We start from the raw sequence: 20,313 nt of genomic DNA, 5'->3' as shown, positions 1-20,313 counted from the left end.
AGTCTTTTTCTCACAGCACCCAACTTATCTTGACATACAAACTGGAAACACACTCTTACAATACTCCTTTCACTCTCACTCATTAAGAAAGCCCAATGCAAACTGCACAATCAGTCACGTTATACCTTCAGCATTGCTACTTTTCAATCTTTCTGCCATACCAAAGTACCTCTTCATAAATGCAATGGATATGCAATACGTATACAACAATATGACATGGCACAATCATTCTGAACAGAACTGTGGGTAGATTCAGTGCAAGGAGTGTGTGCGTGCAGAAAGCAGAAACTATGCATGGGTAGAAGCTCTATGATTTTCTCCAGGAATAATGCAAATTGTCCCTCAGAAAAAGTATAGTACTAGAGAAGAATCATAAAGGATTGACACAATTGCTGCCTTTGCTGTTGCCCCAGTTGTGTAATCTGTCAAGGACTGGTCTCTTGCAGATTGAGTCATCTAGTTGCAATTGTGTGGTAAAAATCACCCTTACAACCATTTTTGCTATAAACTTGAGATCTTTCTGAGATACTATCTCACAGACTTCTTATGAATGAGGAACTCTGAAATTGTCACATTCCAATTTGTACGTCCTTAAAACTCTGCTGGTTATTCAAATGGACAGATTGTTTTTTAAATTCCTTTCTGTATCGAGTTGTAGTTATATTGATACAGAGGCATAATTGTTGAATGATATATATTGGTTTGATTGAAATATGTTCGTAGAGGTGGTGATAGGCTTTCTGTGTCTGTCTGAGAGCAAGGACCGGTTAACATGTTTTTCCAAGAGCAGTTTGTTGTGAAAGGTATCAGGCAAAGGAGTATGTATTGTGATGTGGTTCTCTGACTGCTTCTGTCCGCTTGCCAAAAGTTCCAAGGCCCTATGATAGCACAAAAACGGTAAGATTGAAGTGGTGGGTGCCGGAGGTTTAAAATGGTCAGTTTAATTAAAGACAGAAAAGTGAAACGAATGACTGCAGAAATACTGTATGTGGCCATGAACTGAGATGAAAGGATGATTTTGGAACTCTGTCTTGCAGATTACCCTCAATGCCGCAATGGATAGGGCACTACTCTCACAGACCAGGGTGTGTAAGTTTAAGTCTATCTGAGGTGCACACCCTGAACTAATACATTTTTGCTGAAACCTAATCATATTGTTTACTCTTCCTCGTAGCAGCTTTCCAGGGTGATAGTATATTGCAACAGAACCATTCCACTTCTTCACTGAAAAGAGTCATGCTGGTTACCCAAATGTGCATCGTGTCATTTTATACAACTTTCTTTATTGAAATTAAACTTGGACTCACTTGAAATATTCTCTTTCAAAATGAATGTTTTGAGCTGCTGTGAATTTTATTTCTAGAGGTGGTGACAGGTTTTCAGGTACATGCTTAGGTCAAGGCCCTGTTCATGTCACTTGTATAAGCTAATTCAGGGAGCAAATTAGCAAGTCAAGAAATGGGAAGTCTGAACTAATGTCAAAGCAGTTTCATTCTCTTTTCAAATAATCCAAAAATACCATTGCAGCATAAAACAGAGTATTCAATAAAAGAAGAAAGGAGGATTAACGGCAAAAAAGCACAGCATAAGATATGAAACTTTGGAAATTATCTAGATATTGTTTGAAAAAACTCCTTTGATGGAAAGAAGATGAAGAACGGTATGGGATCCTGTCCTGCGCACCTGTAATTGATATGTTCCACATCCATTCATACCACCTAACCCTAAACACCCAAACATATTGCAGTCAGTGACCATGTGGCCTAATGGATAAGGCGTCTGACTTCGGATCAGAGCATTGAGGGTTCTACTCCCTTCATGGTTGAGTCTTTTTCTCACAGCACCCAACTTATCTTTACATACAAACTGGAAACACACTCTTACAATACTCCTTTCACTCTCACTCATTAGGAAAGCCCAATGCAAACTGCACAATCTGTCACGTTATACCTTCAGCATTGCTACTTTTCAATCTTTCTGCCATACCAAAGTACCTTTTCATAAATGCAATGGATATGCAATACGTATACAACAATATGACATGGCACAATCATTCTGAACAGAACTGTGGGTAGATTCAGTGCAGGGAGTGTGTGCGTGCAGAAAGAAGAAACTATGCATGGGTAGAAGCTCTATGATTTTCTCCAGGAATAATGCAAATTGTCCCTCAGAAAAAGTATAGTACTAGAGAAGAATCATAAAGGATTGACACAATTGCTGCCTTTGCTGTTGCCCCAGTTGTGTAATCTGTCAAGGACTGGTCTCTTGCAGATTGAGTTATCTAGTTGCAATTGTGTGGTAAAAATCACCCTTACAACCATTTTTGCTATAAACTTGAGATCTTTCTGAGATACTATCTCACAGACTTCTTATGAATGAGGAACTCTGAAATTGTCACATTCCAATTTGTACTTCCTTAAAACTCTGCTGGTTATTCAAATGGACAGATTGTTTTTTAAATTCCTTTCTGTATCGAGTTGTAGTTATATTGATACAGAGGCATAATTGTTGAATGATATATATTGGTTTGATTGAAATATGTTCGTAGAGGTGGTGATAGGCTTTCTGTGTCTGTCTGAGAGCAAGGACCGGTTAACGTCTTTTTCCAAGAGCAGTTTGTTGTGAAAGGTATCAGGCAAAGGAGTATGTATTGTGATGTGGTTCTCTGACTGCTTCTGTCCACTTGCCAAAAGTTCCAAGGCCCTATGATAGCACAAAAACGGTAAGATTGAAGTGGTGGGTGCCGGAGGTTTAAAATGGTCAGTTTAATTAAAGACAGAAAAGTGAAACGAATGACTGCAGAAATACTGTATGTGGCCATGAACTGAGATGAAAGGATGATTTTGGAACTCTGTCTTGCAGATTACCCTCAATGCCGCAATGGATAGGGCACTACTCTCACAGACCAGGGTGTGTAAGTTTAAGTCTATCTGAGGTGCACACCCTGAACTAATACATTTTTGCTGAAACCTAATCATATTGATTACTCTTCCTCGTAGCAGCTTGCCAGGGTGATAGTATATTGCAACAGAACCATTCCACTTCTTCACTGAAAAGAGTCATGCTGGTTACCCAAATGTGCAGCGTGTCATTTTATACAACTTTCTTTATTGAAATTAAACTTGGACTCACTTGAAATATTCTCTTTCAAAATGAATGTTTTGAGCTGCTGTGAATTTTATTTCTAGAGGTGGTGACAGGCTTTCAGGTACGTGCTTAGGTCAAGGCCCTGTTCATGTCACTTGTATAAGCTAATTCAGGGAGCAAATTAGCAAGTCAAGAAATGGGAAGTCTGAACTACTGTCAAAGCAGTTTCATTCTCTTTTCAAATAATCCAAAAATACCATTGCAGCATAAAACAGAGTATTCAATAGAAGAATAAAGGAGGATTAACGGCAAAAAAGCACATCATAAGATATGAAACTTTGGAAATTATCTAGATATTGTTTGAAAAAACTCCTTTGATGGAAAGAAGATGAAGAACGGTATGGGATCCTGTCCTGCGCAACTGTAATTGATATGTTCCACATTCATTCATACCACCTAACCCTAAACACCCAAACATGTTGCAGTCAGTGACCATGTGGCCTAATGGATAAGGCGTCTGACTTCGGATCAGAAGATTGAGGGTTCGAGTCCCTTCATGGTTAAGTCTTTTTCTCACAGCACCCAACTTATCTTTACATACAAACTGGAAACACACTCTTACAATACTCCTTTCACTCTCACTCATTAAGAAAGCCCAATGCAAACTGCACAATCAGTCACGTTATACCTTCAGCATTGCTACTTTTCAATTTTTCTGCCATACCAAAGTACCTCTTCATAAATGCAATGGATATGCAATACGTATACAACAATATGACATGGCACAATCATTCTGAACAGAACTGTGGGTAGATTCAGTGCAGGGAGTGTGTGCGTGTAGAAAGCAGAAACTATGCATGGGTAGAAGCTCTATGATTTTCTCCAGGAATAATGCAAATTGTCCCTCAGAAAAAGTATAGTACTAGAGAAGAATCATAAAGGATTGACACAATTGCTGCCTTTGCTGTTGCCCCAGTTGTGTAATCTGTCAAGGACTGGTCTCTTGCAGATTGAGTCATCTAGTTGCAATTGTGTGGTAAAAATCACCCTTACAACCATTTTTGCTATAAACTTGAGATCTTTCTGAGATACTATCTCACAGACTTCTTATGAATGAGGAACTCTGAAATTGTCACATTCCAATTTGTACGTCCTTAAAACTCTGCTGGTTATTCAAATGGACAGATTGTTTTTTAAATTCCTTTCTGTATCGAGTTGTAGTTATATTGATACAGAGGCATAATTGTTGAATGATATATATTGGTTTGATTGAAATATGTTCGTAGAGGTGGTGATAGGCTTTCTGTGTCTGTCTGAGAGCAAGGACCGGTTAACATGTTTTTCCAAGAGCAGTTTGTTGTGAAAGGTATCAGGCAAAGGAGTATGTATTGTGATGTGGTTCTCTGACTGCTTCTGTCCGCTTGCCAAAAGTTCCAAGGCCCTATGATAGCACAAAAACGGTAAGATTGAAGTGGTGGGTGCCGGAGGTTTAAAATGGTCAGTTTAATTAAAGACAGAAAAGTGAAACGAATGACTGCAGAAATACTGTATGTGGCCATGAACTGAGATGAAAGGATGATTTTGGAACTCTGTCTTGCAGATTACCCTCAATGCCGCAATGGATAGGGCACTACTCTCACAGACCAGGGTGTGTAAGTTTAAGTCTATCTGAGGTGCACACCCTGAACTAATACATTTTTGCTGAAACCTAATCATATTGTTTACTCTTCCTCGTAGCAGCTTTCCAGGGTGATAGTATATTGCAACAGAACCATTCCACTTCTTCACTGAAAAGAGTCATGCTGGTTACCCAAATGTGCATCGTGTCATTTTATACAACTTTCTTTATTGAAATTAAACTTGGACTCACTTGAAATATTCTCTTTCAAAATGAATGTTTTGAGCTGCTGTGAATTTTATTTCTAGAGGTGGTGACAGGCTTTCAGGTACATGCTTAGGTCAAGGCCCTGTTCATGTCACTTGTATAAGCTAATTCAGGGAGCAAATTAGCAAGTCAAGAAATGGGAAGTCTGAACTACTGTCAAAGCAGTTTCATTCTCTTTTCAAATAATCCAAAAATACCATTGCAGCATAAAACAGAGTATTCAATAAAAGAAGAAAGGAGGATTAACGCCAAAAAAGCACATCATAAGATATGAAACTTTGGAAATTATCTAGATATTGTTTGAAAAAACTCCTTTGATGGAAAGAAGATGAAGAACGGTATGGGATCCTGTCCTGTGCACCTGTAATTGATATGTTCCACATCCATTCATACCACCTAACCCTAAACACACAAACATATTGCAGTCAGTGACCATGTGGCCTAATGGATAAGGCGTCTGACTTCGGATCAGAGCATTGAGGGTTCTACTCCCTTCATGGTTGAGTCTTTTTCTCACAGCACCCAACTTATCTTCACATACAAACTGGAAACACACTCTTACAATACTCCTTTCACTCTCACTCATTAGGAAAGCCCAATGCAAACTGCACAATCTGTCACGTTATGCCATCAGCATTGCTACTTTTCTGTCTTTCTGCCATACCAAAGTACCTCTTCATAAATGCCACAGATATGCAATCCGTATACAACAATATGACATGGCACAATCATTCTGAACAGAACTGTGGGTAGATTCAGTTCAGGGAGTGTGTGCGTGCAGAAAGCAGAAACTATGCATGGGTAGAAGCTCTATGATTTTCTCCAGGAATAATGCAAATTGTCCCTCAGAAAAAGTATACTACTAGAGAAGAATCATAAAGGATTGACACAATTGCTGCCTTTGCTGTTGCCCCAGTTGTGTAATCTGTCAAGGACTGGTCTCTTGCAGATTGAGGCACCTAGTTGTAATTGTGTGATAAAAATCACCCTTACAACCATTTTTGCTATAAACTTGAGATCTTTCTGAGATTCTATCTCACAGACTTCTTATGAATGAGGAACTCTGAAATTGTCACATTCCAATTTGTACGTCCTTAAAACTCTGCTGGTTATTCAAATGGGCAGATTGTTTTTTAAATTCCTTTCTGTCTCGAGTTGTAGTTATATTGATACAGAGGCATAATTGTTGAATGATATATATTGGTTTGATTGAAATATGTTCGTAGAGGTGGTGATAGGCTTTCTGTGTCTGTCTGAGAGCAAGGACCGGGTAACGTCTTTTTCCAAGAGCAGTTTGTTGTGAAAGGTATCAGGCAAAGGAGTATGTATTGTGATGTGGTTCTCTGACTGCTTCTGTCCACTTGCCAAAAGTTCCAAGGCCCTATGATAGCACAAAAACGGTAAGATTGAAGTGGTGGGTGCCGGAGGTTTAAAATGGTCAGTTTAATTAAAGACAGAAAAGTGAAACGAATGACTGCAGAAATACTGTATGTGGCCATGAACTGAGATGAAAGGATGATTTTGGAACTCTGTCTTGCAGATTACCCTCAATGCCGCAATGGATAGGGCACTACTCTCACAGACCAGGGTGTGTAAGTTTAAGTCTATCTGAGGTGCACACCCTGAACTAATACATTTTTGCTGAAACCTAATCATATTGTTTACTCTTCCTCGTAGCAGCTTGCCAGGGTGATAGTATATTGCAACAGAACCATTCCACTTCTTCACTGAAAAGAGTCATGCTGGTTACCCAAATGTGCAGCATGTCATTTTATACAACTTTCTTTATTGAAATTAAACTTGGACTCACTTGAAATATTCTCTTTCAAAATGAATGTTTTGAGCTGCTGTGAATTTTATTTCTAGAGGTGGTGACAGGTTTTCAGGTACATGCTTAGGTCAAGGCCCTGTTCATGTCACTTGTATAAGCTAATTCAGGGAGCAAATTAGCAAGTCAAGAAATGGGAAGTCTGAACTACTGTCAATGCAGTTTCATTCTCTTTTCAAATAATCCAAAAATACCATTGCAGCATAAAACAGAGTATTCAATAAAAGAAGAAAGGAGGAGTAACGCCAAAAAAGCACAGCATAAGATATGAAACTTTGGAAATTATCTAGATACTGTTTGAAAAAACTCCTTTGATGGAAAGAAGATGAAGAACGGTATGGGATCCTGTCCTGCGCACCTGTAATTGATATGTTCCACATCCATTCATACCACCTAACCCTAAACACCCAAACATGTTGCAGTCAGTGACCATGTGGCCTAATGGATAAGGCGTTTGACTTCGGATCAGAAGATTGAGGGTTCGAGTCCCTTCATGGTTAAGTCTTTTTCTCACAGCACCCAACTTATCTTTACATACAAACTGGAAACACACTCTTACAATACTCCTTTCACTCTCACTCATTAAGAAAGCCCAATGCAAACTGCACAATCAGTCACGTTATACCTTCAGCATTGCTACTTTTCAATCTTTCTGCCATACCAAAGTACCTCTTCATAAATGCAATGGATATGCAATACGTATACAACAATATGACATGGCACAATCATTCTGAACAGAACTGTGGGTAGATTCAGTGCAGGGAGTGTGTGCGTGCAGAAAGAAGAAACTATGCATGGGTAGAAGCTCTATGATTTTCTCCAGGAATAATGCAAATTGTCCCTCAGAAAAAGTATAGTACTAGAGAAGAATCATAAAGGATTGACACAATTGCTGCCTTTGCTGTTGCCCCAGTTGTGTAATCTGTCAAGGACTGGTCTCTTGCAGATTGAGTCATCTAGTTGCAATTGTGTGGTAAAAATCACCCTTACAACCATTTTTGCTATAAACTTGAGATCTTTCTGACATACTATCTCACAGACTTCTTATGAATGAGGAACTCTGAAATTGTCACATTCCAATTTGTACTTCCTTAAAACTCTGCTGGTTATTCAAATGGACAGATTGTTTTTTAAATTCCTTTCTGTATCGAGTTGTAGTTATATTGATACAGAGGCATAATTGTTGAATGATATATATTGGTTTGATTGAAATATGTTCGTAGAGGTGGTGATAGGCTTTCTGTGTCTGTCTGAGAGCAAGGACCGGTTAACGTCTTTTTCCAAGAGCAGTTTGTTGTGAAAGGTATCAGGCAAAGGAGTATGTATTGTGATGTGGTTCTCTGACTGCTTCTGTCCACTTGCCAAAAGTTCCAAGGCCCTATGATAGCACAAAAACGGTAAGATTGAAGTGGTGGGTGCCGGAGGTTTAAAATGGTCAGTTTAATTAAAGACAGAAAAGTGAAACGAATGACTGCAGAAATACTGTATGTGGCCATGAACTGAGATGAAAGGATGATTTTGGAACTCTGTCTTGCAGATTACCCTCAATGCCGCAATGGATAGGGCACTACTCTCACAGACCAGGGTGTGTAAGTTTAAGTCTATCTGAGGTGCACACCCTGAACTAATACATTTTTGCTGAAACCTAATCATATTGATTACTCTTCCTCGTAGCAGCTTGCCAGGGTGATAGTATATTGCAACAGAACCATTCCACTTCTTCACTGAAAAGAGTCATGCTGGTTACCCAAATGTGCAGCGTGTCATTTTATACAACTTTCTTTATTGAAATTAAACTTGGACTCACTTGAAATATTCTCTTTCAAAATGAATGTTTTGAGCTGCTGTGAATTTTATTTCTAGAGGTGGTGACAGGCTTTCAGGTACGTGCTTAGGTCAAGGCCCTGTTCATGTCACTTGTATAAGCTAATTCAGGGAGCAAATTAGCAAGTCAAGAAATGGGAAGTCTGAACTACTGTCAAAGCAGTTTCATTCTCTTTTCAAATAATCCAAAAATACCATTGCAGCATAAAACAGAGTATTCAATAGAAGAATAAAGGAGGATTAACGGCAAAAAAGCACATCATAAGATATGAAACTTTGGAAATTATCTAGATATTGTTTGAAAAAACTCCTTTGATGGAAAGAAGATGAAGAACGGTATGGGATCCTGTCCTGCGCAACTGTAATTGATATGTTCCACATTCATTCATACCACCTAACCCTAAACACCCAAACATGTTACAGTCAGTGACCATGTGGCCTAATGGATAAGGCGTCTGACTTCGGATCAGAAGATTGAGGGTTCGAGTCCCTTCATGGTTAAGTCTTTTTCTCACAGCACCCAACTTATCTTTACATACAAACGGGAAACACACTCTTACAATACTCCTTTCACTCTCACTCATTAGGAAAGCCCAATGCAAACTGCACAATCTGTCACGTTATGCCATCAGCATTGCTACTTTTCTGTCTTTCTGCCATACCAAAGTACCTCTTCATAAATGCCACAGATATGCAATCCGTATACAACAATATGACATGGCACAATCATTCTGAACAGAACTGTGGGTAGATTCAGTGCGGGGAGTGTGTGCGTGCAGAAAGCAGAAACTATGCATGGGTAGAAGCTCTATGATTTTCTCCAGGAATAATGCAAATTGTCGCTCAGAAAAAGTATAGTACTAGAGAAGAATCATAAAGGATTGACACAATGGCTGCCTTTGCTGTTGCCCCAGTTGTGTAATCTGTCAAGGACTGGTCTCTTGCAGATTGAGGCACCTAGTTGTAATTGTGTGGTAAAAATCACCCTTACAACCATTTTTGCTATAAACGTGAGATCTTTCTGAGATACTATCTCACAGACTTCTTATGAATGAGGAACTCTGAAATTGTCACATTCCAATTTGTATGTCCTTAAAACTCTGCTGGTTATTCAAATGGGCAGATTGTTTTTTAAATTCCTTTCTGTCTCGAGTTGTAGTTATATTGATACAGAGGCATAATTGTTGAATGATATATATTGGTTTGATTGAAATATGTTCGTAGAGGTGGTGATAGGCTTTCTGTGTCTGTCTGAGAGCAAGGACCGGTTAACGTCTTTTTCCAAGAGCAGTTTGTTGTGAAAGGTATCAGGCAAAGGAGTATGTATTGTGATGTGGTTCTCTGACTGCTTCTGTCCACTTGCCAAAAGTTCCAAGGCCCTATGATAGCACAAAAACGGAAAGATTGAAGTGGTGGGTGCCGGAGGTTTAAAATGGTCAGTTTAATTAAAGACAGAAAAGTGAAACGAATGACTGCAGAAATACTGTATGTGGCCATGAACTGAGATGAAAGGATGATTTTGGAACTCTGTCTTGCAGATTACCCTCAATGCCGCAATGGATAGGGCACTACTCTCACAGACCAGGGTGTGTAAGTTTAAGTCTATCTGAGGTGCACACCCTGAACTAATACATTTTTGCTGAAACCTAATCATATTGTTTACTCTTCCTCGTAGCAGCTTGCCAGGGTGATAGTATATTGCAACAGAACCATTCCACTTCTTCACTGAAAAGTGTCATGCTGGTTACCCAAATGTGCAGAGTGTCATTTTATACAGCTTTCTTTATTGAAATTAAACTTGGACTCACTTGAAATATTCTCTTTCAAAATGAATGTTTTGAGCTGCTGTGAATTTTATTTCTAAAGGTGGTGAAAGGCTTTCAGGTACGTGCTTAGGTCAAGGCCCTGTTCATGTCACTTGTATAAGCTAATTCAGGGAGCAAATTAGCAAGTCAAGAAATGGGAATTCTGAACTACTGTCAAAGCAGTTTCATTCTCTTTTCAAATAATCCAAAAATACCATTGCAGCATAAAACAGAGTATTCAATAAAAGAAGAAAGGAGGATTAACGGCAAAAAAGCACAGCATAAGATATGAAACTTTGGAAATTATCTAGATATTGTTTGAAAAAACTCCTTTGATGGAAAGAAGATTAAGAACGGTATGGGATCCTGTCCTGCGCACCTGTAATTAATATGTTCCACATCCATTCATACCACCTAACCCTAAACACCCAAACATATTGCAGTCAGTGACCATGTGGCCTAATGGATAAGGCGTCTGACTTCAGATCAGAATATTGAGGGTTCGAGTCCCTTCATGGTTGAGTCTTTTTCTCACAGCACCCAACTTATCTTTACATACAAACTGGAAACATACTCTTAAAATACTCCTTTCACTCTCACTCATTAAGAAAGCCCAATGCAAACAGCACAATCTGTCACGTTATGCCTTCAGCATTGCTACTTTTCTGTCTTTCTGCCATACCAAAGTACCTCTTCATAAATGCCACGGATATGCAATACGTATACAACAATATGACATGGCACAATCATTCTGAACAGAACTGTGGGTAGATTCAGTGCAGGGAGTGTGTGCGTGCAGAAAGCAGAAACTATGCATGGGTAGAAGCTCTATGATTTTCTCCAGGAATAATGCAAATTGTCCCTCAGAAAAAGTATAGTACTAGAGAAGAATCATAAAGGATTGACACAATTGCTGCCTTTGCTGTTGCCCCAGTTGTGTAATCTGTCAAGGACTCGTCTCTTGCAGATTGAGGCACCTAGTTGTAATTGTGTGGTAAAAATCACCCTTACAACCATTTTTGCTATAAACTTGAGATCTTTCTGAGATTCTATCTCACAGACTTCTTATGAATGAGGAACTCTGAAATTGTCACATTCCAATTTGTACGTCCTTAAAACTCTGCTGGTTATTCAAATGGGCAGATTGTTTTTTAAATTCCTTTCTGTCTCGAGTTGTAGTTATATTGATACAGAGGCATAATTGTTGAATGATATATATTGGTTTGATTGAAATATGTTCGTAGAGGTGGTGATAGGCTTTCTGTGTCTGTCTGAGAGCAAGGACCGGTTAACGTGTTTTTCCAAGAGCAGTTTGTTGTGAAAGGTATCAGGCAAAGGAGTATGTATTGTGATGTGGTTCTCTGACTGCTTCTGTCCACTTGCCAAAAGTTCCAAGGCCCTATGATAGCACAAAAACGGAAAGATTGAAGTGGTGGGTGCCGGAGGTTTAAAATGGTCAGTTTAATTAAAGACAGAAAAGTGAAACGAATGACTGCAGAAATACTGTATGTGGCCATGAACTGAGATGAAAGGATGATTTTGGAACTCTGTCTTGCAGATTACCCTCAATGTCGCAATGGATAGGGCACTACTCTCACAGACCAGGGTGTGTAAGTTTAAGTCTATCTGAGGTGCACACCCTGAACTAATACATTTTTGCTGAAACCTAATCATATTGTTTACTCTTCCTCGTAGCAGCTTTCCAGGGTGATAGTATATTGCAACAGAATCATTCCACTTCTTCACTGAAAAGAGTCATGCTGGTTACCCAAATGTGCAGCGTGTCATTTTATACAGATTTCTTTATTGAAATTAAACTTGGACTCACTTGAAATATTCTCTTTCAAAATGAATGTTTTGAGCTGCTGTGAATTTTATTTCTAGAGGTGGTGACAGGCTTTCAGGTACGTGCTTAGGTCAAGGCACTGTTCATGTCACTTGTATAAGCTAATTCAGGGAGCAAATTAGCAAGTCAAGAAATGGGAAGTCTGAACTACTGTCAAAGCAGTTTCATTCTCTTTTCAAATAATCCAAAAATACCATTGCAGCATAAACAGAGTATTCAATAAAAGAAGAAAGGAGGATTAACGCCAAAAAAGCACAGCATAAGATATGAAACTTTGGAAATTATCTACATATTGTTTGAAAAAACTCCTTTGATGGAAAGAAGATGAAGAACGGTATGGGATCCTGTCCTGCGCACCTGTAATTGATATGTTCCACATCCATTCATACCACCTAACCATAAACACCCAAACATATTGCAGTCAGTGACCATGTGGCCTAATGGATAAGGCGTCTGACTTCGGATCAGAACATTGAGGGTTCTATTCCCTTCATGGTTGAGTCTTTTTCTCACAGCACCCAACTTATCTTCACATACAAACTGGAAACACACTCTTACAATACTCCTTTCACTCTCACTCATTAGGAAAGCCCAATGCAAACTGCACAATCAGTCACGTTATGCCATCAGCATTGCTACTTTTCTGTCTTTCTGCCATACCAAAGTACCTCTTCATAAATGCCACAGATATGCAATACGTATACAACAATATGACATGGCACAATCATTCTGAACAGAACTGTGGGTAGATTCAGTGCAGGGAGTGTGTGCGTGCAGAAAGCAGAAACTATGCATGGGTAGAAGCTCTATGATTTTCTCCAGGAATAATGCAAATTGTCGCTCAGAAAAAGTATAGTACTAGAGAAGAATCATAAAGGATTGACACAATGGCTGCCTTTGCTGTTGCCCCAGTTGTGTAATCTATCAAGGACTGGTCTCTTGCAGATTGAGGCACCTAGTTGTAATTGTGTGGTAAAAATCACCCTTACAACCATTTTTGCTATAAACGTGAGATCTTTCTGAGATACTATCTCACAGACTTCTTATGAATGAGGAACTCTGAAATTGTCACATTCCAATTTGTACGTCCTTAAAACTCTGCTGGTTATTCAAATGGGCTGATTGTTTTTTAAATTCCTTTCTGTCTCGAGTTGTAGTTATATTGATACAGAGGCATAATTGTTGAATGATATATATTGGTTGGATTGAAATATGTTCGTAGAGGTGGTGATAGGCTTTCTGTGTCTGTCTGAGAGCAAGGACCGGTTAACGTCTTTTTCCAAGAGCAGTTTGTTGTGAAAGGTATCAGGCAAAGGAGTATGTATTGTGATGTGGTTCTCTGACTGCTTCTGTCCACTTGCCAAAAGTTCCAAGGCCCTATGATAGCACAAAAACGGAAAGATTGAAGTGGTGGGTGCCGGAGGTTTAAAATGGTCAGTTTAATTAAAGACAGAAAAGTGAAACGAATGACTGCAGAAATACTGTATGTGGCCATGAACTGAGATGAAAGGATGATTTTGGAACTCTGTCTTGCAGATTACCCTCAATGCCGCAATGGATAGGGCACTACTCTCACAGACCAGGGTGTGTAAGTTTAAGTCTATCTGAGGTGCACACCCTGAACTAATAAATTTTTGCTGAAACCTAATCATATTGTTTACTCTTCCTCGTAGCAGCTTGCCAGGGTGATAGTATATTGCAACAGAACCATTCCACTTCTTCACTGAAAAGAGTCATGCTGGTTACCCAAATGTGCAGCGTGTCATTTTATACAACTTTCTTTATTGAAATTAAACTTGGACTCACTTGAAATATTCTCTTTCAAAATGAATGTTTTGAGCTGCTGTGAATTTTATTTCTAAAGGTGGTGACAGGCTTTCACGTACGTGCTTAGGTCAAGGCCCTGTTCATGTCACTTGTATAAGCTAATTCAGGGAGCAAATTAGCAAGTCAAGAAATGGGAAGTCTGAACTACTGTCAAAGCAGTTTAATTCTCTTTTCAAATAATCCAAAAATACCATTGCAGCATAAAACAGAGTATTCAATAAAAGAAGAAAGGAGGATTAACGGCAAAAAAGCACAGCATAAGATATGAAACTTTGGAAATTATCTAGATATTGTTTGAAAAAACTCCTTTGATGGAAAGAAGATGAAGAACGGTATGGGATCCTGTCCTGCGCACCTGTAATTGATATGTTCCACATCCATTCATACCACCTAACCCTAAACACCCAAACATATTGCAGTCAGTGACCATGTGCCCTAATGGATAAGGCGTCTGACTTCGGATCAGAATATTGAGGGTTCGAGTCCCTTCATGGTTGAGTCTTTTTCTCACAGCACCCAACTTATCTTTACATACAAACTGGAAACATACTCTTACAATACTCCTTTCACTCTCACTCATTAAGAAAGCCCAATGCAAACAGCACAATCTGTCACGTTATGCCTTCAGCATTGCTACTTTTCTGTCTTTCTGCCATACCAAAGTACCTCTTCATAAATGCCACGGATATGCAATACGTATACAACAATATGACATGGCACAATCATTCTGAACAGAACTGTGGGTAGATTCAGTGCAGGGAGTGTTTGCGTGCAGAAAGCAGAAACTATGCATGGGTAGAAGCTCTATGATTTTCTCCAGGAATAATGCAAATTGTCCCTCAGAAAAAGTATAGTACTAGAGAAGAATCATAAAGGATTGACACAATTGCTGCCTTTGCTGTTGCCCCAGTTGTGTAATCTGTCAAGGACTAGTCTCTTGCAGATTGAGGCACCTAGTTGTAATTGTGTGGTAAAAATCACCCTTACAACCATTTTTGCTATAAACTTGAGATCTTTCTGAGATTCTATCTCACAGACTTCTTATGAATGAGGAACTCTGAAATTGTCACATTCCAATTTGTACGTCCTTAAAACTCTGCTGGTTATTCAAATGGGCAGATTGTTTTTTAAATTCCTTTCTGTCTCGAGTTGTAGTTATATTGATACAGAGGCATAATTGTTGAATGATATATATTGGTTTGATTGAAATATGTTCGTAGAGGTGGTGATAGGCTTTCTGTGTCTGTCTGAGAGCAAGGACCGGTTAACGTGTTTTTCCAAGAGCAGTTTGTTGTGAAAGGTATCAGGCAAAGGAGTATGTATTGTGATGTGGTTCTCTGACTGCTTCTGTCCACTTGCCAAAAGTTCCAAGGCCCTATGATAGCACAAAAACGGAAAGATTGAAGTGGTGGGTGCCGGAGGTTTAAAATGGTCAGTTTAATTAAAGACAGAAAAGTGAAACGAATGACTGCAGAAATACTGTATGTGGCCATCAACTGAGATGAAAGGATGATTTTGGAACTCTGTCTTGCAGATTACCCTCAATGCCGCAATGGATAGGGCACTACTCTCACAGACCAGGGGGTGTAAGTTTAAGTCTATCTGAGGTGCACACCCTGAACTAATACATTTTTGCTGAAACCTAATCATATTGTTTACTCTTCCTCGTAGCAGCTTTCCAGGGTGATAGTATATTGCAACAGAACCATTCCACTTCTTCACTGAAAAGAGTCATGCTGGTTACCCAAATGTGCATCGTGTCATTTTAAACAACTTTCTTTATTGAAATTAAACTTGGACTCACTTGAAATATTCTCTTTCAAAATGAATGTTTTGAGCTGCTGTGAATTTTATTTCTAGAGGTGGTGACAGGCTTTCAGGTACGTGCTTAGGTCAAGGCCCTGTTCATGTCACTTGTATAAGCTAATTCAGGGAGCAACTTAGCAAGTCAAGAAATGGGAAGTCTGAACTACTGTCAAAGCAGTTTCATTCTCTTTTCAAATAATCCAAAAATACCATTGCAGCATAAAACAGAGTATTCAATAAAAGAAGAAAGGAGGATTAACGGCAAAAAAGCACAGCATAAGATATGAAACTTTGGAAATTATCTAGATATTGTTTGAAAAAACTCCTTTGATGGAAAGAAGATGAAGAACGGTATGGGATCCTGTCCTGCGCACCTGTAATTGATATGTTCCACATCCATTCATACCACCTAACCCTAAACACCCAAACATATTGCAGTCAGTGACCATGTGGCCTAATGGATAAGGCGTCTGACTTTGGATCAGAAGATTGAAGGTTCGAGTCCCTTCATGGTTGAGTCATTCTCTCACAGCACCCAACTTATCTTTACATACAAACTGGAAACACACTCTTACAATACTCCTTTCACTCTCACTCATTAGGAAAGCCCAATGCAAACTGCACAATCTGTCACGTTATGCCATCAGCATTGCTACTTTTCTGTCTTTCTGCCATACCAAAGTACCTCTTCATAAATGCCACAGATATGCAATCCGTATACAACAATATGACATGGCACAATCATTCTGAACAGAACTGTGGGTAGATTCAGTGCAGGGAGTGTGTGCGTGCAGAAAGCAGAAACTATGCATGGGTAGAAGCTCTATGATTTTCTCCAGGAATAATGCAAATTGTCGCTCAGAAAAAGTATAGTACTAGAGAAGAATCATAAAGGATTCACACAATGGCTGCCTTTGCTGTTGCCCCAGTTGTGTAATCTGTCAAGGACTGGTCTCTTGCAGATTGAGGCACCTAGTTGTAATTGTGTGGTAAAAATCACCCTTACAACCATTTTTGCTATAAACTTGAGATCTTTCTGAGATTCTATCTCACAGACTTCTTATGAATGAGGAACTCTGAAATTGTCACATTCCAATTTGTACGTCCTTAAAACTCTGCTGGTTATTCAAATGGGCAGATTGTTTTTTAAATTCCTTTCTGTCTCGAGTTGTAGTTATATTGATACAGAGGCATAATTGTTGAATGATATATATTGGTTTGATTGAAATATGTTCGTAGAGGTGGTGATAGGCTTTCTGTGTCTGTCTGAGAGCAAGGACCGGTTAACGTCTTTTTCCAAGAGCAGTTTGTTGTGAAAGGTATCAGGCAAAGGAGTATGTATTGTGATGTGGTTCTCTGACTGCTTCTGTCCACTTGCCAAAAGTTCCAAGGCCCTATGATAGCACAAAAACGGAAAGATTGAAGTGGTGGGTGCCGGAGGTTTAAAATGGTCAGTTTAATTAAAGACAGAAAAGTGAAACGAATGACTGCAGAAATACTGTATGTGGCCATGAACTGAGATGAAAGGATGATTTTGGAACTCTGTCTTGCAGATTACCCTCAATGCCGCAATGGATAGGGCACTACTCTCACAGACCAGGGGGTGTAAGTTTAAGTCTATCTGAGGTGCACACCCTGAACTAATACATTTTTGCTGAAACCTAATCATATTGTTTACTCTTCCTCGTAGCAGCTTTCCAGGGTGATAGTATATTGCAACAGAACCATTCCACTTCTTCACTGAAAAGAGTCATGCTGGTTACCCAAATGTGCATCGTGTCATTTTAAACAACTTTCTTTATTGAAATTAAACTTGGACTCACTTGAAATATTCTCTTTCAAAATGAATGTTTTGAGCTGCTGTGAATTTTATTTCTAGAGGTGGTGACAGGCTTTCAGGTACGTGCTTAGGTCAAGGCCCTGTTCATGTCACTTGTATAAGCTAATTCAGGGAGCAAATTAGCAAGTCAAGAAATGGGAAGTCTGAACTACTGTCAAAGCAGTTTCATTCTCTTTTCAAATAATCCAAAAATACCATTGCAGCATAAAACAGAGTATTCAATAAAAGAAGAAAGGAGGATTAACGCCAAAAAAGCACAGCATAAGATATGAAACTTTGGAAATTATCTAGATATTGTTTGAAAAAACTCCTTTGATGGAAAGAAGATGAAGAACGGTATGGGATCCTGTCCTGCGCACCTGTAATTGATATGTTCCACATCCATTCATACCACCTAACCCTAAACACCCAAACATATTGCAGTCAGTGACCATGTGGCCTAATGGATAAGGCGTCTGACTTTGGATCAGAAGATTGAAGGTTCGAGTCCCTTCATGGTTGAGTCATTCTCTCACAGCACCCAACTTATCTTTACATACAAACTGGAAACACACTCTTACAATACTCCTTTCACTCTCACTCATTAGGAAAGCCCAATGCAAACTGCACAATCTGTCACGTTATGCCATCAGCATTGCTACTTTTCTGTCTTTCTGCCATACCAAAGTACCTCTTCATAAATGCCACAGATATGCAATCCGTATACAACAATATGACATGGCACAATCATTCTGAACAGAACTGTGGGTAGATTCAGTGCAGGGAGTGTGTGCGTGCAGAAAGCAGAAACTATGCATGGGTAGAAGCTCTATGATTTTCTCCAGGAATAATGCAAATTGTCGCTCAGAAAAAGTATAGTACTAGAGAAGAATCATAAAGGATTCACACAATGGCTGCCTTTGCTGTTGCCCCAGTTGTGTAATCTGTCAAGGACTGGTCTCTTGCAGATTGAGGCACCTAGTTGTAATTGTGTGGTAAAAATCACCCTTACAACCATTTTTGCTATAAACCTGAGATCTTTCTGAGATACTATCTCACAGACTTCTTATGAATGAGGAACTCTGAAATTGTCACATTCCAATTTGTACGTCCTTAAAACTCTGCTGGTTATTCAAATGGGCAGATTCTTTTTTAAATTCCTTTCTGTCTCGAGTTGTAGTTATATTGATACAGAGGCATAATTGTTGAATGATATATATTGGTTTGATTGAAATATGTTCGTAGAGGTGGTGATAGGCTTTCTGTGTCTGTCTGAGAGCAAGGACCGGTTAACGTCTTTTTCCAAGAGCAGTTTGTTGTGAAAGGTATCAGGCAAAGGAGTATGTATTGTGATGTGGTTCTCTGACTGTTTCTGTCCACTTGCCAAAAGTTCCAAGGCCCTATGATAGCACAAAAACGGAAAGATTGAAGTGGTGGGTGCCGGAGGTTTAAAATGGTCGGTTTAATTAAAGACAGAAAAGTGAAACGAATGACTGCAGAAATACTGTATGTGGCCATGAACTGAGATGAAAGGATGATTTTGGAACTCTGTCTTGCAGATTACCCTCAATGCCGCAATGGATAGGGCACTACTCTCACAGACCAGGGTGTGTAAGTTTAAGTCTATCTGAGGTGCACACCCTGAACTAATACATTTTTGCTGAAACCTAATCATATTGTTTACTCTTCCTCGTAGCAGCTTGCCAGGGTGATAGTATATTGCAACAGAACCATTCCACTTCTTCACTGAAAAGAGTCATGCTGGTTACCCAAATGTGCAGCGTGTCATTTTATACAACTTTCTTTATTGAAATTAAACTTGGACTCACTTGAAATATTCTCTTTCAAAATGAATGTTTTGAGCTGCTTTGAATTTTATTTCTAGAGGTGGTGACAGGCTTTCAGATACGTGCTTAGGTCAAGGCCCTGTTCATGTCACTTGTATAAGCTAATTCAGGGAGCAAATTAGCAAGTCAAGAAATGGGAAGTCTGAACTACTGTCAAAGCAGTTTCATTCTCTTTTCAAATAATCCAAAAATACCATTGCAGCATAAAACAGAGTATTCAATAAAAGAAGAAAGGAGGATTAACGGCAAAAAAGCACAGCATAAGATATGAAACTTTGGAAATTATCTAGATATTGTTTGAAAAAACTCCTTTGATGGAAAGAAGATGAAGAACGGTATGGGATCCTGTCCTGCGCACCTGTAATTGATATGTTCCACATCCATTCATACCACCTAACCCTAAACACCCAAACATATTGCAGTCAGTGACCATGTGGCCTAATGGATTAGGCGTCTGACTTCGGATCAGAATATTGAGGGTTCGAGTCCCTTCATGGTTGACTCTTTTTCTCACAGCACCCAACTTATCTTTACATACAAACTGGAAACACACTCTTACAATACTCCTTTCACTCTCACTCATTAAGAAAGCCCAATGCAAACTGCACAATCAGTCACGTTATGCCTTCAGCATTGCTACTTTTCTGTCTTTCTGCCATACCAAAGTACCTCTTCATAAATGCCATGGATATGCAATACGTATACAACAATATGACATGGCACAATCATTCTGAACAGA

At 39.1% G+C, this 20,313-nt stretch overlaps 6 non-coding genes across 6 annotated transcripts; all 6 read left to right on the top strand.

Moving 5' to 3' along the window:
* Positions 1–3,577: 3,577 nt before the first annotated feature.
* On the top strand, positions 3,578–3,650 carry TRNAR-UCG (transfer RNA arginine (anticodon UCG)). The gene has a single exon. It is a non-coding gene; the product is annotated as a tRNA-Arg (tRNA).
* Positions 3,651–7,227: 3,577 nt separating this feature from the next.
* Positions 7,228–7,300, top strand: TRNAR-UCG (transfer RNA arginine (anticodon UCG)). The gene has a single exon. It is a non-coding gene; the product is annotated as a tRNA-Arg (tRNA).
* A 1,752-nt stretch (positions 7,301–9,052) lies between these two features.
* On the top strand, positions 9,053–9,125 carry TRNAR-UCG (transfer RNA arginine (anticodon UCG)). Its single transcript has one exon. It is a non-coding gene; the product is annotated as a tRNA-Arg (tRNA).
* A 7,226-nt stretch (positions 9,126–16,351) lies between these two features.
* TRNAQ-UUG (transfer RNA glutamine (anticodon UUG)) lies at positions 16,352–16,424 on the top strand. Its single transcript has one exon. It is a non-coding gene; the product is annotated as a tRNA-Gln (tRNA).
* A 1,752-nt stretch (positions 16,425–18,176) lies between these two features.
* On the top strand, positions 18,177–18,249 carry TRNAQ-UUG (transfer RNA glutamine (anticodon UUG)). The gene has a single exon. It is a non-coding gene; the product is annotated as a tRNA-Gln (tRNA).
* Positions 18,250–20,001: 1,752 nt separating this feature from the next.
* TRNAR-UCG (transfer RNA arginine (anticodon UCG)) lies at positions 20,002–20,074 on the top strand. The gene has a single exon. It is a non-coding gene; the product is annotated as a tRNA-Arg (tRNA).
* Positions 20,075–20,313: the final 239 nt, after the last annotated feature.

This window comes from Pleurodeles waltl, chromosome 4_1 (assembly GCF_031143425.1).
Source record: "Pleurodeles waltl isolate 20211129_DDA chromosome 4_1, aPleWal1.hap1.20221129, whole genome shotgun sequence".
Taxonomy (NCBI): domain Eukaryota; kingdom Metazoa; phylum Chordata; class Amphibia; order Caudata; family Salamandridae; genus Pleurodeles; species Pleurodeles waltl.
Note: the sequence above shows the minus strand (reverse complement) of the source record. Positions and strands in the feature narration are given on the sequence as shown.